The sequence below is a fragment of the Watersipora subatra genome, chromosome 4 (genome assembly GCF_963576615.1).
Source record: "Watersipora subatra chromosome 4, tzWatSuba1.1, whole genome shotgun sequence".
Classification (NCBI taxonomy): domain Eukaryota; kingdom Metazoa; phylum Bryozoa; class Gymnolaemata; order Cheilostomatida; family Watersiporidae; genus Watersipora; species Watersipora subatra.
Genome location: NC_088711.1, coordinates 55156643 through 55174966, shown reverse-complemented (window position 1 = coordinate 55174966; position 18324 = coordinate 55156643). Strand labels below are relative to the sequence as shown.

At 35.8% G+C, this 18324-nt stretch overlaps 2 pseudogenes; one reads left to right on the top strand and one right to left on the bottom strand.

Moving 5' to 3' along the window:
• Positions 1 to 3900: 3900 nt before the first annotated feature.
• On the bottom strand, positions 3901 to 4645 carry LOC137394360 (uncharacterized; annotated as a pseudogene).
• Positions 4646 to 9381: 4736 nt separating this feature from the next.
• On the top strand, positions 9382 to 12251 carry LOC137394358 (piggyBac transposable element-derived protein 4-like; annotated as a pseudogene).
• Positions 12252 to 18324: the final 6073 nt, after the last annotated feature.

Below are 18324 nucleotides of genomic sequence, written 5' to 3'. Positions count from 1 at the left end.
TTATTACTTAAATTAACTTCATGTTGTTGCATACTAAAGTTTAGATTTTAACAGATAAATTAGTAACTGAATAAATGAAAACGTCTTTTTAAAGAGATTGCACTCAATTCTTACAAAAACAATAATTGGTACCCAACTAACAGCCAATGGGTTTAATTAGTACATTTACTGTATACATATGTTCTATGTTTCACTCTGTCTAGACGGATGGTTTTTAATCTTGTTGGCTATACTGAATATTATGGCTTTCACCAAGCATTTTTTGTTCAAAGAACGAAACCAACAAAATGAATAAACTCACAACAAATTACATATATTTTCATAAAATTACATAACCTTGGGAGTTCTTCGGTTCCTTTTGAGAGACATTCATTGAACCTGGAAGACTGATTTCCCAAACCCATAAATTTCTTTTAGAGTCAGGTTATGAACTATTAGTCTAGAGTAATTGTTATCGATTGTACTTTTAAAATTTATATTTATTCCTAATTCTAAAATAAGGCTGCTCCATGCAGCAGCGAGTCACAGCGGAGTTCTGTTGAATGTTGGACAATTTTTTTGCATGTTCCTTAAATGCTTTTAAACATTACAATCGATAGCTGTTTTTTATTAATTTGAAACAGTGGTAAGATAGGAACAGACAACTTCTTGTATAACATAATTTTTTGTAGTGCTATGAGTTGAAGCTTGTGATTGTAAAAGTATCTCTGTTGGAACCGTTTGATGGCCTGTTATAAATCTTTGTATCGTGAGACATGCTCAGGCTGTAATAAGAGTAATATGTACTATAAAATATTAGCTTGTGTTTAAGTTATCCTAGTTAACAGAAGCAGTTTTGTTTCCAGTAAGTAAATAGCTGCCTATTGGCTCAACTGTGGCTAGTGGTAAACTTTTTAAAGATGAGACTACACAGAATCTTAGTAGATTTTATCACAAAGTATCCGTATTTTTGATGTGTTGGGATTTTTTACGTTTGAGATAATCAAACTGCCAAGATGTTTAAAGATTAAACTGAACAAAATCTGATCACAGTTTAAATGTTCAAAAGAAAAGTATGGGTGGATTTGTATTACTAGTTAGTAATGTTGCTATAGTTGATAATGGCTGTTGCGTTAAGTTGCATCGGCTCGTGGTGTTGTACTTAACTAGCATTTGTTAATACTTCAGCCTTGATGTGTTGGTGCTATGGTGCAGTGCAACTAACTATAATTGAATCGAATCTCTTGCTCCGTTACGTGCGTGTGTGTAACTAACTTTATTACAACAAGACATCAGCATATAAAGTCTTACAATGATGATGACATGATGATGACATACAATCAAAACATACAGGCAGCCACAGTTTGTAGAACTAACATTCAGTATCTGGTACAAGTCTAATGAGCTAAACAGCAAACACAACAACCCTTTCCTTCTTTAGATAAAAACACATAATAATGATTTAATAAAAGAAAGCAATATTTATATTGCATCTCTAGAAATATGAAGCATAGTATATAGGAGACAAACAGAAGTTTTAAAAAGCTCTAAAATGAAAAGCAGACTATAACATATATTACACCCAAATAAAACTTCATAGTAGAATTCAGACTATAGCTCACATATAGCACAAGTGAACTATAAGTGGAAAGCAAACTACATCATATAAAACTGTATGATTATGAAAGTGGAATTTTTTTTCTAGTGGATTAGCTGATGGCATGATCTAATGAACTCTGTAATCACCGAATCGTATGAGTGGACAACTTTGTCGAGAAGACTGCCGCTGGACCTGATCCCCCATGTGCAAACCCCCAGATTTGCCCCCCATGATACGGGTACCCTCAGCTTCACCCTCGCTCTGCCCCAGCAAACGTTTGCTAAAAGAAATATTACGCTGTACCCTGCTACTAATTTCCTCATTTTCACAAATTATCTCAGAGCTCTCCATGCCTACTACTGTATATGGTTTAGCCTCAAATGTAGTGTCAAGCTTGTTGGACTTAATGTCATCTCGATTCCTAATGTCATCTCAGGCACAGCTAAGGCACAGCTGCCTTAGCCACACTTCCCACATGGGCTTCAGTTACACGCATAACTTTGTTTACAGGTGACAAGTTTTCAAAATTTGAGCACAACCTAGACAATGGGTCAGCGATGTGGCACTTCCCAGATTTGTACAACACCCTAAACCTAAAGCATTGCAACCTTGGTGCCCACCCTCTAACCTTGATTAAGGCTTAGAATTTGGCCTATTAAGAATTGTCTCAATAGGTTTGTTACTAGCTCGAATTCATTGCTCAGTAAGTAAAGTTTAAATTGCTCGCATGCAAATACTAAAGCGAGTGCCTCACATTCTGTTTGGCTATACCTACGCTCTACTTCTGACAAGCTTCTATGCCCATAGGCCATTATTCTGTGCCCACTAGCATTTTTCTGCAGTAATATAGCACTTAAGCCATATGGGCTAGCATCTGCCATGACCACAATCTTAGCGCTTGGGTCAAAATGTGCAAGTGTCTCAGCCTTAGCCATGGAAGGCTTTATCTTGTCAAAGACCTGCTGCTGGTTGGCACCCCACTTAAATTTCACTTCCTTGTGTGTCACACGTCTAATTGGCTCAGCAATTGCGGCTAGGTCAGGCACAAATTGACCTACAAAGTTCACCAGCCCCATAAAACTACAGCAATCTGAAGCATTTTCTGGCCTTGAAAACGTCAGTATAGACTCTACCTTTGCAGGATCAGCAGATATCCCATGTTCCAAAACTACATAGCCGAGAAACTTAATTGAATTCAAGCGGAAATGGCACTTTCTACTGTGTAGTGTTAAACCTAACTTCTGTAGCCTATTCAGCAGTGCTAACAAGCGCTTGTCATGTTCCTCTCAGCTTTCTGCATGCAAAATAATATTGTCCGCCATGTTTTGAATACCTTCTAGCCCCTACAAAGCTGTTTGGATAGCATACTGAAATTGTTCATGCGCACTGTCTAAACCCGTAGTTAGTCTCTTGTACCTATAAAAGCCGTAAGGTGTGATAAAAGTCGTTATATTTCTATAGCTTTTATCCAACTCAATTTGATGAAAACCTTGTTTTAAGTCAAGTTTTGAGAAAACTTTAGCCCCCTGCAAACCAACAAGCATTTCTTTAGTAGTGGGTATCGGGTGGCGCTCTCTAATTATTGTTTTATTTACAAGTCGCATATCGGCGGTTTGGCGGACCTCCCCCGAGACCTGTAGGACACAAACAAGCGGGCTCACCCATGTGGTACCAACCCTAGAGACAGGCTCTACTATATCGTTGTCCACCAGTTCTTGGAGCTTTGCCTTAACTTTTTCTCTATAACCAAATGGCAATCCCCTAACAGGCTGCACTACAGGGTTCACATCTCTATTAATGTGCAGTTTCAACTTCACGCCTTTCAACTTTCTTACTCCATTGAAAACTCTAGGAAACAGTTTCAAAATGTCATTTGTGCTGTCAGGCAAAATGCACACAATGACTGCATCAGCTTTCAACGAAATAAGACCTAGTTCCTCAGAAGTCTCAAAACTCATTAAAAATCTAGCATCACCTTTGAACACATAAAAGCTAGAAACAACAGATTTGTCACACACAGCAATGTTTGCTCTAAAAAGGCCTAAAACATTCAACTTAGTGTTCGTTCTATAACCAAATAATTGCTTGTCTGCTGGCAGCAGTCTAACCTTTGTAGACAGTTTGTCATATACACTAAACGGAACTATGTTTTCACAAGCTCCTGGGTCTATGATGAATTGAACTACCTGACCGTCTAACTTCACAGTACATCTTGGAGTCTTTACCTGTTGTCGCTGCTTCCCCGCGCATAGTCTACTCTCATCATCTGTCGATACATTGGAGTCCTCAACAGCTTCATCATTGTCCACATTACCTACTTGTCAGTTATTATCCTTGCAGAATTTAGAGTTGGCAAAGTGCCCAATTTTACCACTTTTGTTACATTTCCTCCCTCTAGCTGGGGCAGGATCTGTCATTGGCTACATGATCTTGCTTGCCACACCGAAAACATCTACGGCTTACCGACTTTTGCGATGTGGTACCTCCGGTGAAAGAAGTCTGCTGTGAGTGCTTAGACCTAACTGATTGCAGAGCCGGTTTAGAGGATGCTGATAAGTTACTAAGTTTATTGTTGAGCTCTATTTCTTGAGCCCTAGCTACTATTCTATCAATGTCCTCACTGTGGGTAGATGGCATATTGATCAGTTTGTCTCATATTGAGGGGTCATTAATCCCGCTGCGGAACTGCTCAACTAAATTTTCATTCAATGTTGTGCCAAAGTCACAATACCTCGAAATATTCTTTAAGTGCACCACAAAGTCGCTGACAGACTCACCTTCCGCTCGTCTTACTTCACAGAACCTCGCTCATTCTGTCATCCTGTTGTGAGTACTTTTAAAATGTCTTTACAGAATATCGACAACTTCCTGGTAACTCATAGCTGACGGTAGTCCTGGAGTGGCATGGTCTTTAACTAAAAAATACTGCTTCTCGCTAAGACCTAGCAGCAGTGTGTGTACCTGAACCTCTGCCTTAACTTTCTGTACAAAGAAATAACTTTGTAGCCGCTCCAAGAACACATCCACTCCTCCCTCTGACAATGATGGTATAGATGCACCTGCCATAATAATTAATCCACAGCGGTGTAACTGAATTCACACCAAGGTCCTCTACTGTTTATCCTCATCACCAATTGTTGTACTTAACTACCATTTGTTAATACTTTAGCCTTGATGTATTGGTGCTATGGTGAGCGCAACTAACTATAATTGAGGCGAATCTCTTGCTCCGTTAGGTGCGTGTGTATAACTCACTTTATTACAACAAGACATCAGCATATAAAGTCTTACAATGATGATGATGACATGATGATGACATACAATCAAAACATACAGGCAACCACAGTTGATGGAAATAACATTCAGTATCCGGTACAAGTCTAATGAGCTAAACAGCAAACACAACACATGGTTTTATTCTGTCAGTGTATTTGCAACTATGAAGGTTATAATTGCACTTTGGCTTGAGCTCAGTATTTTAACACTGATCAAGTTATATCAATTTCAACATTGAAACATCAGGGAAATCACATTCTCTTAAACATAAAAAAAACATTGCAAATAATGGAAAAATATTGATAATTGCTAATCAAGCCAACTGAACTTTGAAATTTCATCTTGAATGCTCTATGTAAGAATATAGAAAATATATTTGTTATATAAGTCAAACATTCCATGGTCAAAGCGGTCTAAATTTTATATAAGTGTTGTACATATTCAAAGCTAGTGACAAACTAGTATGTTAACCTTAGTAACTATAGTTACCTACAGAAGTTTTGTTTTCAGTATATTTAGTGGTAATGATCGGCAATAAAATGTACCCTAAAAGAAGCTTTACTTTCAAGACAGACGTACGTATAACATAAATTTTATTTCATTTAATTTTAATTTAGCTTACTAAACCCGCACTTAAAGCTAAGGTTTAGTTTGTACTTTGAACTATTTGACTGAGTTTTAACTTCTCATCACTAAAGTTTTATCACTGATCAGTTTCGGTCTTCACCTTCACTTTAACTGTTGGCAGGCCGGTTAAAAACTTGTTCAACCTACTTCAACAAAAAAGCCAGAAGGATGCTGCTTCCGTAATAGTGTGGATCGTTGTTAGCAAATTAAGAAAAATTGTCTGACTTTTCGTTAGAAGAAAATCCAATTCCAACTTTGCTAGTTGTTTTAAAAGGGATGTAATGGGTTTTACGTGCGATAATTGCTGAGCTGAGAAAAATCAATCCTGTTTTTTTTTTCAGCCATTGTGAAAATAGTTTCAGCAAAACTTTCTAGTGTAAAGTTATTATTTCATCTATACGAAAATCTGAATTAGTCAACCTTTTAATGAATGAATGAGATTTTTGTGCATGGGTGCATAAATGGTTGTGACTTGTACATGAGGTGGCACGCAAGGAACATGTCCCCCTCGCCATTCATTAAACTGGAATAACAATCACCCATGCGCACGAGATTATGAGTGTGAAATAAATTTGAAATGTTGTGCAGTTACACATGGTTACAGACCAGTTTGTTTGTGTCACGCCAATATTGGTATTTGACTGTTTGAGTGTCAAATGTTCTCATTAACTTTTAGCTGTTTAATTTAATATGATTGAATAAGTTCATATTTATATTACTAAATAGGAAAACATATACAATGTTATCTTTATAGTAATATACCAATATAAATATATAACCTTATACTTTATATAGTTTTCCAACATCCAATAGAACTCTACTGTCTTTAATATCTAATATCTTTAAAATATATACATGTGTAATTTAATATAATTTTAATACTATAATTGTAAATATATAATATGTATTTAAATATAATATACAAGAGTGAGTCTAAAAATTAGAAGAATATAAATAAACTTGTAATGTATTATATATAAATATATACTTCAATATGTATTTATTAACAAATTAGCATTACAAAACATTTATTTTATCCAAGAGGTTGCCTGCTTCATTGTTACCACTGTTTTAAATTAACAAAAACAGTTATAAATTGTTATTGGTTTGTAACTAGTAATGGCTTACTTACTGAGTGTCTATGTACATTTGATGGAAAGAGTGTTTAAAAAGCATTTAAAGAACATGCAGAAACTTTTCCAACATCCAATAGAACTCTACTGTGACTTGCTGCTGCACAAAGCAGCTTGACTTTAAAATTAAGAAGAACCTATATGACTTTTAAAACTGGAATGTAATACCATTGCTCCATACTAGTGGTTCTTAACCTGAGTTTGAAAGAACCCTAGGGACTTGAGAGATTAGTCTCCTGGGTTTAATGGAGGTCTCTCAAAAGGAATGGAAAAAATCAAGGGTGAAGTTTTTATGAAAACATATGTAATTTTTTGTGAGTCCATTCATCGTAATGGTTTAGTTTTTTTAACAAAGAAGGGCTCAGCGAAAGCCGTAAAATTCGTTATAGCCAACAAGATTAAAAACCATCCGTCTAGATAGAGTACAACTTAAAATGTATGAATAGAGTATAAGTACTAATTAAACCCATTGGTTGTTAATTATTGGGTACCAATAATTTTTGTTTAGTATAATTAGAATACAAGTTTTTTTCAAAAAAGCCTTTTTTAGTTATTCAGCTACTAATTTATCTGATGCAATGCAGATTTTATGATGCAACAACATGATGTTAGTTTAAGTAAACATCTGACATGATCAAAATTACTGACACAGAGTAATTGATGCAGCAACACATCTGAATATATCACTCAATAAACATGAGAGCCGCCTAACATTAAAGGTTTGTTATCCTAATAATTTGCCATCTAACTTCAATCAATGAATATGCAAGTTTTCTAAGCCTTAGAATGCGTCTTTTTCAATTTTAGCTCCTTTTATCAGCTATAATAAAAGCAATCTTTTTCTTTAAGTAACTTTTGGATAGGATGAAAAAAGATTGACTGCAGTCATTTTCAGAGTCTCCAAAGTGCAACCAATGTTTGGACAACATGATAAATATATTGTGAATTGATATCCTGGCTCATCTATACAACAATACAGTAATAAATATGTTTAGAGCTCAAGACAAAAGAGTTTTAGTTTTGCAGCTAGTATTTTCAAACTTAAAATTCAATTTCAAAGTTGAAATTCATTGAAATACTCAAAATACATGCCAAAGCTCGGCCTTGATTGTGTATTATTATCAGAGCTTGTAATCACATTTCCACATATTTGGCACTTAAAACACAACAGAGTAAGACATGGTGAATCTTCTGATACCGAATAACTGTAATGTAAATTTTTTTGCAAGTCAACTTTTAAGAAAATCATAGTTACCTACCTAAGTCAGCAGAAACCTTGCTGCTTTAAGTAAGCAAACAGTCACACATTTGCTCAAATATGGCTAGTAGTAAATTCTTTTAACGCTATATATATGTAATCTTTACCATAGTAAAAGTCATGTCTGTCTGTTTATCTGTTCATCTGCCCGTCTGTCTATCCGAATTCGAGTTGGAGATTAGAAAAACGTATAAGATTACCTGGTATAGGAATCGAACTTACAACTTACGGCCCGGTAAGCCTGCAACCTGACAACTGTACCCGCCAACCAACTTGGAATCATTCAGAATAATTTCACACATAACGAAAAGCCTCAAATTGAATGTCATGGCATCTTATTTTTAAGACTTCTTTTGTAGTGGTGGTCAACTAGAGGCGGCGTTCAAATAGAAGGAATTCAAATTTTGGGAAGCTAAGTTTAACCCTATTACGGGCAAAGCAAATGTTGCCTATATTTTGCTCTCTTTTATTAAACCTTTTAGATGCAATAGATCTGCTAACTTACCTCCAATTTGTCAAAGATTTCTCAATAAATATTAGAGTTGCACAATGATCGTGTTAACTAAAGGATTAATGCAATCAATACAAATACACGATTCACTGAGTTGAGCCAATTAATCTTCAAATAAAATACAACCGAAGTGGTGATCATGATGTGGTTCCTTTGTATTGTTCAGTATATATAACACCATTGATATACAGCCTCTAAGAATAACCGACGGCTAACATAAGGGCATGGTTTAATGATGGAGCCCTGTTAGGTTTGTGCTAGCCTGGGTTTCACAGCAAACTCGACTCTCGCGGGGCGGTCGCGTTGCCTTGTTAGGTTTTGGAAAACACAACTCATTGTTATCGTTTCATTAGCTCATTCAGTCAGTAGAACCCGCAGTTCACAATAGCAAACCTTGAATTTCTACAATGTAGGGGTAATACCTAACCAAAATAATAAATCCATGCAAAATAAAACATTTCAAATTACCTACTTTTAGTAATTTTAAAATTGGTAAATGTTGTAGTATATGCTTATAGTTTAATATAATTTACGCGAAATTAACCGAACAACAGTCTTTTTTTCCTAGTTTTTGATTAATATTTTGCCACCCCTAATATAAAATGACAAAGCCTTTCATCGGTGTCACATTGTTTTACCTGGCCAATAAGATAGGACAGCAGACAAAACTGTGCAATTTAGTTTTCATACTCAAAATCTAAATACAAAACCGATTTTTAGCTATTTTACGATTGTGACTATTAACTCAAGTTCTGACCAAGCCGATCTGATCGGCTTTTCGGCCTGATTTTATTTTGACCATGCCAATCAAATCGGCTGTTACAATATTGCTTTATAATTTCTCTGATTAGCTCATTATTATCATTTCACCCAATAATATTGAAGGAAACAAAACGTAAATACGTTTTCATCTGTAGTCGTTGTGATAATTTCCATTTTATACGTTTTGCACTTGAAAAATATTTTCTTGAAAACGAGCGTTACTGCTACTCGGAATATGGATGAGGAAGACGTTTTAGGCCATTTAGATTCTGATGGCAGTGATTTTGAAGCCGATCAGAGTGATGATGATTACCCAGAAAGCTTTGCTGAATCAGACGATCAAGAATGTAAGTTAAATGATTTAGCTTTTTATTTGTTGGTGTTCGTATTTCATTAGCGTGTTAGTCACTGTCACACTCGAAATTAGATATCAAACTGAAGTTTCAACCTGTAGTCAGTCACCCGAAATTTGATCTAGAGTTGATATTTCTGAGAACATTTTTTTATTACTGTGATTGGGTTAGATTAAATGACGTTGATGTGTCAGCCTGTAAAAATAAATTTATTGTTTTATTATATTGATTTTATTCTTTTATACTTACACTTGTCATTGTCACTACTAGTAATAATAGTGCTTGTATGCAGTATAGATGAATTAACAAATATTGAAACAGTTGATATATAGCCTCTATATTGTATTGTTCTCGTGATTGTTTTATCAACAAATTCATAGTCTACTGGTTGTTTCAATCAATGTTGAAATGCTGTTCTTTTTTTTCAGCTGTATCTCCGGTTGTTGGTGCTCTACAAAGTGCCAAGGAAGGAGCTCGAGGCCAGAGATCCGGCAGAGGGAGACGAGCAGTACGTTACCGGCGGGCAGCTGTACAATCTGACCCTGATGCTGGCTGGAGTGAAGTTATTGCTGACGTGGCTGAGGGTGAGAGCTATGAGCTTGCTGATGGTGTGCCAGATTTTACAGTGTTGCAGCCTGGTTTCACAAACATACCTGATGATTGTATTAGCCCTCTCCAGTTCTTGGAACTATTTATCACAACAGCGTTGATTCAACAATGGTTAGAGACGAACAGGTACTGAACTATAATAAAATTGTTACAAATTTTATGCATCTTCAGTTACAAAATTTTTAGTCAATTTTTTGATAATGACATGAATAGCATAAGTTTTTGGAGTTGTGATTCAGTAAATTTCACTTCTGGCTCAATCATGACATGAATCGAATTTACCTTTATTTCTTTTTAGTTAGCATATACTTGAGCTACATATTTTTTATCAGGTAGGTATGCAGCAGGGTATATAGCTTCACTAGGCTCACTGAAAACTGACGCTCAGTTTTGTCGCTGGAAAGACTGCACTGCTGAGGAGATGAGAAGATACATTGTTCTCAGGATAAACATGAGAATAGTGAAAAAGAAAAACACTTATGACTACTGGAGAAAAAGTTCCCTAACATGGACACACCATTTTTTCGGTATGCAACCTCACATCAAATTTACATTTGTACTTTAGTTACGCTATGAAATTATGAAGATATTTATAAAAGTAGCTATTTATAACACATGTCATAAATTGCATGTGACCAGGAGACTATAGGTAGTTGTGTTATTTACATGTATACCTGCACGGCGCTGCTCTTTTGAAGTACATGATCAATTTTGTGTAAAAGCTGAGTGAAACTTGACACAAAATTGCAAACAGTAAACCTGTAAAATTTAGAAAAACAGTGTGCTATCTGAATTTATATTAGACGCACGGAGAGTCTTTAATAAAAATAAAATCATTATTGGTGTAGGTTAGGAAATTGCTTATGTGCTCGTGTGAACATGGATCTAGTCATTTTAGCATGTGCATGTAATATTTCAAATTTTGAACGTCAACCTTGCACGCAGTTTACTGTCAACTTTGAATTAGAAATTCAAGTTTTATCTATAGCTGCATGCAAACATACACATCATGGTCCTGTATGCTTATGGTATGTCTTCCAGGAATACGATGAACTATGGCCGGTTTGTCCTAATTCATAGACTCTTTCATCAATGCAACAACTAAGGGCAACCTCGGCGAGGAGAGCAAGGCTTCGATCCCTGGTATAAGGTGCGAAATCTACTCGACCCACTAAATCGCTGCTTCAAGCAATATTTCCATCCCTATCAGCTTGTTTCTATTGATGGGCGTATGGTGGGCCTGCGCAATAGAAACATTTATATCCAGTATTTGCCGAATAAGCGCCACTCAAGATTCGGCATAAAGAAATTCCAGCTGTGCGATAGTAAGACAGGCTATGTGATGCACGTAGAGCTTTATTCCGGCCAAGACTTTGACAATCGATCTGAAGAGGGGCAAGCAATCACAGTTGTCAAACACCTAATGTCTAGCTGTAACATGTATAATAAAGGCTATCATCTGGTGACCGATAATTATTACACAAAGCCTTCACTCGCAGAAGATCTGTTTGCCCAAGGTACTATGCTCACTGGCACTGTTTGACTAAACTCTCGAGGCTACCCAAAATCATTAGGTAATGCCTGCCCACAAGTCAAAGACTCAAAGTATATGAAGAGTGGCTCTGGCATTATCTTAGCTTGTGCTTATCGTGATAAGTCATCTCAGCGCAAGCCTGTGTTGCTGCTTTCTACTGGCACAAAACCCGTCACCCATCGTACTCCTCGCAGGGCTCGTGAGCAGAACAAACCTGCCATGGTTTTGCTTTACAATAAAGGTATGGGTGGGGTAGACCTGAGAGATAAGAAGGTTTATCATATAGCAGCTGAGCGTGCAACACACAGATATTGGGTAAAGGTCGCCTGGAACTTAATAGATATAACGCTTCGTAACTGCCATGAACCTTTTAAGCTAAAAAATCCTGACACTAAGATGGACATCACCGACTTTGTGTCCGAAATAGTTATGCAGTTAGTAGGCCTAATAGTTGATAATAAAGAAGAACAGGCAACTGCTGATGGCCATCAACTGACTCAGGTTCCTGGAAAACGAGAACGTGATTGCGTTGTGTGTTCTGACCGGTCTGCCAAAATTCGCAAGCGTTCCCGGACCTGGTGTGCAGCATGCAAATGGGCTGACATTTAAGCTGCTATGAGAACTTCAATTATAATCTCTAATAACTTTAATTATTATTAATTATATTAATATTGTATTAATCAATAGTAATATCAATTTACTGTAATTCTCCGTTTGTGTTCATCTTGTTCAGTCTGTATACTCGAATATTACTGCCTAGTTTATTTTCTCTCCTTATTTTTACTTTCGTTGGTTTAAAATAAAATTGCAATAAAATGAAAAATAATGAAGATAATCCTTAGAGATTTTGTGCAGATGTTCTTCACACTTAGTCACACATCATTTTGCAAAAAAACTTTCAACAGAATTGCACTGCTTTTGCCTACAACTCCTGAAACACATAAAAAATTTTACGAAATCGTCTCCCTATGATGTATGGTCAAAGATAGTATATCTAATTAACATTTACAACCCAGATTGTAGTCTAGTTAGATTCTTCACTTTGTTAGCTTTCGGAAAATGTATTCTTTGTCCAAGTTAAGTTGACAACTTTTAGAATTATTGGGATTACCCACATGCCTCAATTATCGGTGAAATAGACGGTCATTTGAGAAATTTTTATGGTAGGTACTTGGGTTAATATCACGAATGCTTGCGAATGGCAACTGACTGATCACATAGTCACAATATTGGAATACTATATTTATTTGACAACAAAATGAATTCAACATATAAGTAAAATAACCACTATAGTTCATAATATTTGTAAATTTACAAACGGCTTTATTCAGCATATTTGTTTGTTCGAGTGCTGTGTTTGGGTTCATCCCAACAGAGCTCCATCATTAAACCCCACCCATATGAGAGCCATCGGCCATCCTTGGGGCAGAGCTGCCAACCCAAGAATGGGGCAATGCGTGAGATTTGGTTTTGGGCTATTGATGAATCAATGATAGCATATATAAAATTGTGGATATTGGGGCAAAAATCTCAATCCCAATGCATGAAAGTTGGCAGGTATGCCATGGGAACTGTATATCATTGATAACACTAACATAGCAGGTTACCACAAATTAATTTACCAACAAATGAATATTATGACAAGCAACACTTTCTTACCAATTATATACAACCACAATTATTTTTCACTCATCAATGAAAACACAAAGTGAGTCGCTAACATTAAACTTGTTTACACAATACAATGCACAAGCAACGCGCCGATCTAGCCGTAAGTGGCCATGTTGTTAGCTGCTCGAACATGTATATTTCTTTATTGAATTAAACAAAGAGCCTCTTTTTGCAGGCAAAGGAAAGACCTTAACAGTATTTAAAAATATAGATATAAATGTAGTAAAGGAATAAATGATAATGACAGATTGTCTTCTTAAAATATCCTTGAATTTGCGCGTCAGTGTAGATTGCGGTGCCCGGCCCCAAGACCCACCCGAGACAAGCCTGCAGCGCAGCAAGGTCCAATACGGGAGGACGCGAGACCAACAAACGACGAAGGTCGAACCATTGCACTGACTCCATGTGTGCCTGGATGTCTGGCACAAGTTATATCCCTGTTACACATCCATGCGAGCGCGAAAACTCGATACTTTACTTGAGTAAATGATCTTATATAGTATGATTTGAGAAATCATATTAACCTGTAATAATGATTGTGTAAAGAGTTACTCTACACTTGTCTCTACTGATAGGACCTGTACATTATTTTATTTTATGTTATTTCATGTTGAGTACTCAAGATTTGGTTTTGCCCGGGAAGGCCATCCTTGTTAAAGGAGTATTTTGGGAGCACCAAGTAGCATTTGCACACCCCCGTCTTTCCCCGGTCACAGTCCAACCGCAAAGGACAGCGAGCAGCACCCCAATCCCGCCACGAGTCGATCCTGGCACCAAGCCCCGCCCCAAATTCTGCACCCTATTGGATATATATGTGGATGAATCGAACATGTTTCTAGGTAATAGCGACAAAAGCGATTTATGTATTTCCTATTTAATACCTGTATCTAACAGTCTGTTTTTTGTTTATTTTTAAAAACTTGTTAAGTAAATTATACATGTATTTTCATTTTCCAAAAAATCGCAATCATATTTCAGCTTTAGAGTATTAGTAATGTAAGATTGACACTTTATAGGAACATAAAAGCAAAAAAATGTCTTCCGTACTAGCTAGCGCGTACGTTGTTGGAAGTGTAAACAAGACAGCGAAGTGCACTAAATGCCAGAAAGAATTTGCCTACCACCACAGAACATCGTCAACAAAAGATAATTTAACTAATTCCCATCTTACCACGCAGAAGTCATTACCAGCTGTCACAGACAATATTTACTACTGCTGTCCTCTGCAAGTGGCTATTCTCTGAAGCTGGTAATAATTTATGTAGGAAGAGGGTATTTCTTTATTCGGATAATGTAAATAAACTGTGCTGCCTCAACTCTTGGCTCACTTAATTAGGTATAGACTTTTATGGAGTGTTTTGATACTTATAATAATTGTTACATTGTAACTTATGTACCATGTACATAATATGTACTCCTGCTAATATTTGTCTAAAATATAATTTATTCAAATGTAGCTGTATTATTTGTTTTTGAATATGCAGGTTTTCGCTAGATTAATTCTAAGATTATTCGAAAATTAACTGGTTCAGACCAGTTATTAATCGCGATTAATTTTTATAGTCATTGAAATATTAATCATTACTAATCATGGAACATTTAAATGTAGAATTTGTTTTCTCATTCATTTAAAACAACAGTAAAACAAGTGCAAACAACTCCATGTATAAAATAAAAATTTTGTTGTTAATGTTTAATGCTTGTTGAAGTTTGTAATTTCAAAAGTAGTTCTGTTGAAACTGTCGGAGGACCGATTATAAATATTTCTATCATTAAACCAGCTTATAATGTGATCAGAGTAAGACACACAAAATTATTATCAACTTCTCCTAGGATATTCTAGTTATTCAACTATCACCATCATGAGTGAATCAAGGCTGACTGTTTGCTTAAGGAAATCATAGTTACCTACCCAAGTCAGCAGAGACTTTGCTGCTTTAAGTAAGCAAACAGTCACACAGTTGCTCAAATATGGCTAGTAGTAAGTTCTTTTAACGCTATATATATGTAATCTTTACCATAGTAAAAGTCATGTCTGTCTGTTCATCTGTTCGTCTGTTTGTCTGTCTATCTGAACTGGACTTGGAGGTTAGAAAAATGTATAAGATTTCCTAGTATAGGATTCAAACTTACAACTTACGGCCCGGTAAGCCTGCAACCTGACAACTGTACCAGCCAGCAAGTTTGGGAACAAGCAGAATAATTTCACACGGAACAAAAAGCCTCAAATTGAACCCTATGGCGTTTTATTCTTTAACACTTCCTCTGTAGTGGTGGTCAACTGGAGGCAGCGTTCAAAGTGGTTTTTTAAGCAGCTTGTCAGAATTTTGGAAAGATAAATTTAGCCCTATTACGGGCAAAGCGAATGTTGCCTATATTTTGCTCTCTTTTAGCGGCGGACCGATATTAAACCTTTTGGATGCAATAAATCTGCTAACTTAACTCCAACTTGTCAAAGATTTATTAATAAATATGCATCGAGAAACCGAGAGATATCGCTACTAGTGAATATCTATTGCTTGCAATTGGCCTGCGATAATATTATAGCCGGTGTCCTTTTTTGCAATTTGTTACTATTTTCAAATTATTTTTCTAAATTTGAACACATATTTTCATCTTATATCTATATTCAACAGTGTTGCATAAAAGCTCATTGCACTCACTAGTATGTTCGCTACAGTTTGCAGCCAAAACTAGCTTTTACGTGGGATAGAAGTTCAGTTATGAGCATCGATCCAATTTAAGTCGTGTTAAGATAGCCGCATGGTTGCTGTTAAATACCGTACAGGATGAAAATATTCGTTGGTCATAAAAAATTTGCGATTTCGCAAACAGTCAATTCGGCAAATTATTAAATTCCGTGAATAAATAGTTCTATTTTTAATCACAAGAGAGAATAACTACTGCGTCAAATTGAAAACTAGTCGCTAGGCTAGTTTTTAATATAAATACTAAACGTAATTGAGTTCTAAAACACTTTTAAAATCTTTGCCTGAGCTTTGAGCTAACACCATTGCCAACGCATCACATTTATTTACAAAATTATTCAAGGTTGTCACAAGATATGCAGAATGGCGTCATTGCAAAAATAGCCGCTAGGCAGAAGTACTAAACAAAGCAAAGTTCCAAAACTTCTTTAAAATCATCGCCGAGCTTCGAGCTATATTGCTACTGCGTCAAACTTTACAAAATTATTCAAGGTTTTCACAAGTTATTCGGCATGGCTTCAGCATCTAAAAAAGCTCTCCTAGTCTTTTTACATTAAAATCATATCCATCAATCTCTAATACCGAAGTTGAGAACGATCATGATTCTTATCTGGAAATTATGGTATGTATTTGATTTGCAGAGCAGATACGTTTTTCCATAATCAACTGCATTAGTTAATTCTTTTGTTTAAAAACTGATCGCTTTCATTAAACACTTCAGCTATTGTTTTGGTACTTCCTTAACACTCGATAATATTTTTTCTTTTTTGTGTTTACTGCAGATTGAGAATGAAACAACCTACTCCGATTACGAAAACTAGAGACAAGTAGTAATATTCATCAAGGCAGGAATATTGGCAGAGAAGCAACTAGTCAGCCGTTAACAACTCATTGATATCGCTGCAGCAAACATGATTAATTTATATACAGTGTATTTTATTTCATGTATAGACATATTATAATTTATTACAAACTTGAGTTTAGAAATAAAATATTTCAAATACAAATAAAATTTTACAAACGATGGAGTAAATATAAACAGTTTAGTCCATATGGCGGTTGTCTAGCAATAAGATTAAACTGGTACTCTTGATATGTGAATATTAGCGTGTAAGGGTGCTCTCTGATTAGTTATTTTGGTAATAGCAGTTCTGTCGCTGTCACTGTTGGGTAAATGTTGAAGGCGATTCTCTCGCTACTACATGGCTGGTAAGAAAGTTATCATCAGAACTCTTCTCGTGGCTTACTATCGCAAAGCTCTGTCAGTTGGCCAGAGATTTTTGCTCGTAAAGGCGTTTTCGTTCTTTTTTAAAAACAGATGTATTATCCTTGTAAGTAGCTGCGGTCACTTCAACCTCAATTTCCAGACCTCCCTGAATGATTGGTGATCTTTTAAGAATGACATCTACCACCCTTGCAATCATTGTTCTTCGGTGTATGATGAAAATCTCTCTCTCACACTAAAACAAATAATGAAGCGGTAGGCATGGAAAAAATAAGTATTGCGTTTTACTGAAGAACCAAAGTAAAATTCAATTAATTTAGTAAATGTGAAAAACTCATTACTTACCACAAGTTGTTGGCTTATCAAAAGCCTCCAAAGCGATGGATATTCGTGAAAACCTCTTGACGCAGCAAAAATTGTTTACTGTAGCTTGGCATGATCGCTTCGCAGTTGTAAGCCAACCGGAACACATGGTTTGCGCATGCGTAGGAATAACTCTATTACTAGTCGCAATAGAGCTAATTTTTCCTAGAGAGTGGCAGTTTTCAGCTGCAAATAAATTTATCCGCGAATATGCATGAAAAGACAATTTTCGCGAAATATAACTCCGCGAATAAATTCATCCTGTACGGTAACATGCTATAAATCTGCATATTTATAAGTTATAGATTGATAATCTATCAAATGATACACATATATATTCATGAATTTTATGAAGTGACAAAAATAAACCATATTTATATTACATGCAGATATTACATTATACAAGTATCTTTGCATAAATATTTAAATTTGCTTTACATGTAGTTTGTAGTTTATTTTGTGTTTTCTTTGGTAGGACTGACTATCTTTCCTTCAGATATAAGAGTTTTTGGTAAGCTGACTCAGAGTGAATTGTGTTCAACTTGTTACAGCTTGTTTGCAATTTCTTCCTTCCTCAAATTTTATTTTAATCAGAATAACATAAAATTCTTAAAAATGCTTTAACAATACATGACAAAGCAGCCTTTCACATAAGATTTGAATTTGTATAATAGAAGGTTTAAATTCCCACAACTTCCAAGTAATATCGGGATGC